The sequence below is a fragment of the Dipteris shenzhenensis genome, chromosome 3 (genome assembly GCF_047967505.1).
Source record: "Dipteris shenzhenensis isolate YYH24624 ecotype China chromosome 3, Dip_SZ_1.0, whole genome shotgun sequence".
Taxonomy (NCBI): Eukaryota; Viridiplantae; Streptophyta; class Polypodiopsida; order Gleicheniales; family Dipteridaceae; genus Dipteris; species Dipteris shenzhenensis.
This window is the reverse complement of record NC_141598.1, coordinates 53967063-53973357: the sequence shown is the minus strand read 5'-3', so window position 1 is coordinate 53973357 and position 6295 is coordinate 53967063.

Here is a 6295-nt window from a genome sequence, read left to right as displayed (position 1 = left end):
GGTAGCAAACTTGGAAGGCCCTCAAGTCATGGTGCTCTTAACACCAGAGTAGCATCTTTTAGCTGCCCTGGACAACAAGCTTCACACTTGGCACCTTGTAAGCGGGCGCTCTTTTGCAGAGCAGAGGGAGCTTCTTCTCCATCCCCTTCAAAGAAAGAAAAAACCTTCTAGTAGCTCCCCGACAAGCACGCATACAAGAAAAGCGGAACGAGACCCAATCCACAGTTGAAAAGTTGACCCAAGAGGAAGGCTAACTGATCAATAAGAGCCCATGCAAAGGTGATGCCCCCGCCCCCCATGGAACAGAAGCAGGAAATAGATCATCTGATGCTACACAAGGCTTTCAAAAGCAGAACTCAAGCATTCCAAGAGAGAGGACGCCTTCTAAACTAGGTAAAACTGTGTTCGCCCAAGTTGATGAAGATCTTCTTGACAAATTGGTCGAATGGCTCGAGTTGCATGTAGTTGCTGGGTATTTGAATGGTCCTCATTCCCTAGCTGCATTCCTCAAAATTTGGTTTAGAACTAATTGGAGCAGGAGAGGCAATACAGTAACCAATGTCTATTTCCTTCATAGAGGCTATTTCATTTTTCTCTTTGAAAAAAGCAAAGCATGCTACAAGAGTCTTGTGGTATGGCCTCTAGACTGTGAGCAACCAACCTCTGAATCTTGACAAGTGGTCTCCTTTCTTCAGTCTAGATAACTCTTGTTCTACGATCCTATCGGTATGAGTAGAGCTTCTAGATCTGCCTTTCTCACTATGCAATCAAGCCATGTCGATATGCAGTAGTCTCGAAGAGGTGGTTAGCGTAGAAAGGGAACAATTTCTCAATCCTAGAGGGAATCCCTAGGTCTGTATGCAACTTGATGTAGCAGAGGAATTGCCATACACAATAGTAATTCTTAACCGAAGAGGAGGAATACCAAGAGAACAAAAGGTTCTTTATAAGAACCTCCCTAATTCATTATTTCTGTGTGGTCTATTAGACCACATAGTTAAGAGCCGCCCACTAAAATGAGTTAAGCCCAAGAAAGACTCTAATTAGCCCAAAGGGCCAAACGAAAAATGAAGGCGAAAACTGTTTCTTGCCTAGCTAGCCCAATTAAATCAAAACGGGCAGTCTCTTTGGTACCTAAATCCAGTGCTATGCCTGACATTCAAATGAAAAATGCTTTCAAAGCATTGGCTGAACATGTGCCTAAACCTAGTCCTCAAATCATTTTTAAGATGGACCAGCTTGGTGACGATTGGGACAAGGAGTTTGAAGATGAAGTAATAAAGAGTGATAATATGCTCATAGAGGATTTAGATGACTCTGAAGAAGATCTCCCTCTTCCTCCTCAGCTAGATAAAGATATAGTAGTTAAGGGAAAACCTATTGCTACAACTCATAGCAAGAGAAGATTATCTACGACCAAAGGTCCTACAGCTCATGCTAGTAGCCCAAACCCTAGGGCCAAAAAGGGGTAGAAGAAGAATGGCAAGTAAACCCATTTCCTTTATGACATTGAATGTTTGAGGTCTCACAGACCCCAGTAGGAGGGCAGGTATGCTAGCTACTTGGTTGAGAGTTAACTCTATCTCGTCAACTTTTCTCACTCTACAAGAAATTAAAACCCCGTCAAGCACTTGAGGCTCGACTCAAGAGTGTGGACAAGAGGAGAACTTGGTTTTACCTAGCACATGAGAATGGCAAGGAGAGTGTGCAATTGGAATTTTGTAGCACCACTCTTAGAGTGTTCTAGATGTGATTGTTGACACTGACAATCGGTGGATTATTCTAAAGTGCCTACTCAAGGGCATTTCCTTCTCGTTAGATTTGGTTTATGCTTCTACTAGTTGTCGTGAGAGGTGCACCACTTGGAAGTCTCTTTCCAACTTCGAAGAGGACGTTGTGCTCTTAGGAGACTTCAATATGGTCGAATCAAGCAATGACAAATGGTTGGGGAAAGGGAACACTTTAAGAGGATCTGAGCTGTGCTCTTGGAGTGATCTCAAGGATTCTCTACACTTGGTGGACAATTGTGGATCAAGCAAATTCACGTGGTCCAATTGGCAAATTGGGGACTCAAGAAGAGAGGCTCGCTTAGACAGAGTTTATCTCTCATAGGGGCTACTCCAAGACACTTCTAATTTGAAATGCATAGTATTCTCTACCTTTTCATTTTTTGATCACAAACCACTTCTCCTTCAGTGTGATTTTGGGTCAAGAAAAAGGGCTCCATCCTAGTTTAAGGCGGATCCCTCACTCTTCCAACTGGGAACTATTCAAAACAAATTGAAGGAGCTATGGAACTCTCCCAGACTCATTGATGAGTCTGCAGCTAACTTTTGGATAAGGAATATCATCAAAACGCAGGAAGTGCGTAAGTAGGCAAGAAAGATCAGGGACAAAGTCCGACGTTAGAGGATTCTCAATGTCCAGAAAAGGTTCGACGCTCTTGAAGCCCAAGCTCATAACTGTGACACTCAAGAACAGGAGGAGCTCCGACCGTCTCGCAAAGAATGATCTAGCTAGACTTGAAAGCTTAAGGTATTCCTCTACCAAGCTATACATCAGAAGATGGTGGATTGGCAAGCTGGATAGGCCAACAAAGGAGACCTTTAAGATTATGCATGGGAAGAGATTGGCAAAGGAAATCCCACTCCTAGAAATAAGATAAAATGTTTGGGATCAATCGAACACTGAGTACAGAGAGTATATTGCTGATCGCTTTAAGAATATTTTGTCACAAATGATGCAAGCAGATGATGAAGTCACACAAGCAAGAGCTAGATGCAAGGCCTTGAGATAGAAGGTTGTCACTAGTCTCGATCATTAGAGCTTAGAAGCGCCTCTAACCTTGGGAGAACTCAAGGAAGCAATGGTATCAATGAAAAACGACAAAACTCCTAGAGAGGATAGCTTACCTGTAGAATTCTACAAGGCCTTTTGGGACTAGATAGGCCCCAAATTACTTGAAGTTTGGCAAGAAAGTATCTCCACCTCCTCTCTCCCTGACACTTAAATAGCAGAATAGTCAGACTTATCCCAAAATATGGAAGAAAAGATCTTATAAAGAACTGGATACCTCTCACGATGCTTAATTGTAGCTATAAAATCTTTGCCAAGGCTTTAGCAAAGTAAGGATTCAAAACAAGATGGACAGATGGATCCTACAAGAGCAGAAGGGATTCATAAAAGGAAGACACCTCCTAGAGGCTATTGTCATTGTCTAGGAAGGATGTGAGCACACTCAAAGAATCTAAGAAAGATCTCTGCTTCATCAAAATTGACTTTGATAAAGCATATGATAGGATTGACTAAACCTTCCTTCTGCAATCCTTGTCAGACATGGGTCTGGGGCCAAATTTCATTGCCGTCGTGACAATCAAGTTACTGATGTCCAACGCCACGGCCAAGGTTTGCATCAATGGTGAGATGTCCTCAACCTTTCAGCTGAGAAGTTCAATTAGGCAAGGGTGTCCCATTGCCCCTCTACTTTAGGCAAACAGATGGTGATGCAGCAATTTGTAGATGATACCAATCTAATGACTAAGAACGCTACTCGTGACATGAGGAAGTCATAAAATGCTTGAACATTTACTATCTAGCCTTTGGCTCACTCATTAACCATAGTAAAATAGGGTATTACATGGGTAGCGAGAAATCTCAAGATGAGTTAGAGTAGTTGGGTTGCCAGTTGATTCAAAAAGGCACTGTTTTAAGATTATTAGGCATATCCATGGGCTTTGATGTGACAATGAAAGAGAGATGGGAATGGGTACTTAATAGGTTTAGTTCAAAACTGGAAAAGTGAAGAGGATTTCAATCCAACTTGGTAGGATGAAGGATGGTACTTAATCATTACCTCTACCCCATTACCATCTTCTACCTGTCGTACTGGCACCCTAGTCAAGTGGGACTTGATAAACTCATCGGCTAAATGTAGGTCTATTCTGTGGGGAGGCTACAACAAAATAGATGGGATATCTTCACGCAGACAAAGAGCGAAGGGGGGTTGGGAGTGACAATATAAAGCAGGCGGCGGCAAAACTAGCAACGACCTAGATCCTCAAGGTTCTTCTAAACCCGCAACTGGATTAAGCAATGCTCCTTGCTCGTAACTTCAAACCCGTTCGTCCTGTTAAGGCAAACTGATGGAAGAACTACCCAGTTCTTTCTGTTGCCTTCTATCCCAAACCTTGCTCCACCAAAGGCAGCAATCTGTGGAGAGCACTTGAATCTATCAAAACACAACTTCTTTTCTTCGGCAAAGGTTCTTTCATGAAGATCTATTCTATCTGGGCATCCGTGATACATAGAAAAGCTCTACTCAGCAACACGGACTTTACTAGAGCCTGCATCTTGTCCAACAAGGGCATTCAATCCTGGGGGCAGTTGTGGCATAAGGATCAAATTAGATGGAAAACCTTGCTTGAAATTCGTAGAGAATTCAGATTGACGAACCAAGATGCTATCTTTGTCACCAACAAAATAGCTCTCTAGGAAGGAGACACTCAGTTGTGGAAGGGCAGCTCAGTCGTGAACTATAGTTTAGAATTTAGCTAGATCCTCGCTCCTCATTTCATGGAATTCACTTTTGCTGTGAATGGTCCCTTCATAATGAGTTGCATCTTTGTACATCAAGGCTAATGTGTCTGCAGCAACAGCAGAGAGGAACTTAGAATCCTTCACAATTGTGTCCAACAATAGATATTTATCTATATCTGGCTCCACAAACTCTTCATCTTCCTTGAGATTTTGTGCAATGATTGCAAGGGAATAATCCTCCTCATTTGAAACACCGTTTGAATATATGTAATCAAAACATATTTGTTGTCATCAACATGATATGTGGGGAGGATTGGGATAGGAATGAAGTCAAGATTCTCCTCTAAATTAGCTATTTGGTGGAGACCTACAATTACTTCAAAGTTTTCTCTCTTGATTGATATTAAAAGCCTATCACTTGCTGGGAGGTTGGCCGTTAGAGCCTATGTTGCTGTAGCAGGCTTGAGGTTCCACCCGTGTAGTAGTGCTTGAGATGCGATATAGCCTGTATGTTGGTCGAGGCAACAGGTCGGCTATTGTAGAGGGTGCGATGAAGAAGAAATTGGTCGTGCCCTTATCTCTGCCTGGATATTTTCTTGTGGCTACATAGTTATAGGGACCCATTGTCAAGCACCTGCAAGAGTCGACTACATAAATAGTGGGCTGGCAAGGTCTCGATGCCTTGCTTTGTAGATAGAGGCCACTATTTTTGGATCTGCTGGCTTGGTAGGCTGTGGTGAAGAAGCTCGTTGTAGATAAGGAGCCGATGTTGAAGAACTCAAACTCTCTTGGAAATTTTCTCTCTTAGACAGATCTAGAAAAAGAAAAACTCTTCAAACTCTCTTGGAACACCTCTCTCTCTCTCTCTCTCTCTTTCTCTCTTAGATAGAGTGGACTCACAAGAGCTCTCTCGTTTCTCTCAAAAGAAGAACTAGGGCTCTCTCTCCCTATAACTAATAGGTCTCTTCGAATGCAAAGAATACTTGTCTCTCACACTTGGAATGAATGAAGAGCTTCTCTCTCTCTCTCTCTCTTTCTCTCTCTCTCTATCTCTCTCTCTCTCTCTCTCTCTCTCTCTCAAATGAGCAAAAATGGATGGAAATTTCTCTCACAAAGTGTAGATGGATTTTTGCTCTCACGGAAGAGAAAACTCGATCTCTCACACTCTCTTGTACAGATGACAAGCCTCAATGGAAGACAAGGGAGCTCTAATACCATGACAAAATATGAAGAAAAGAGAGGAGAAGAGTAGAGATGAGGATACAAGGCATAGAATAGCTAGAGAGCACACCACAAATACACTAGATTTAGTTGAAAATGTAGAATATATACAAACCCATTCAAGGTTAGGGTTAGGACATCTAACCATTTCCTTTATAGCACTCTATATGTGTTAGTGCTATGCACATGTAATCACATGATGTTGTTGAGAGACAACACTCAACATCATGTGATTACATGTGCAAAGCACTACCACATATAGAGTGCTATAAAGGAAAGGGTTAGATTCTGTAACCCTAACCCTAAATGGGTTTGTATATATTCTACATTTTCAACTAAATCTAGTGTATAGTTAGTCATTTGTGGTGTGCTCTCTAGCTGTGCCCTCTCTCCTCATCTCCACACTTCTCCTCTCCCCTCTTCATATTTTGTCATGGTATCATATGGTTCTGCCTTCAAATGAGGCACCATCCTTCTAATGAGAGTGAGAGAGATCGATCGAGAGATTGAGAGACTGAGTATTCCATTCACTTTCATT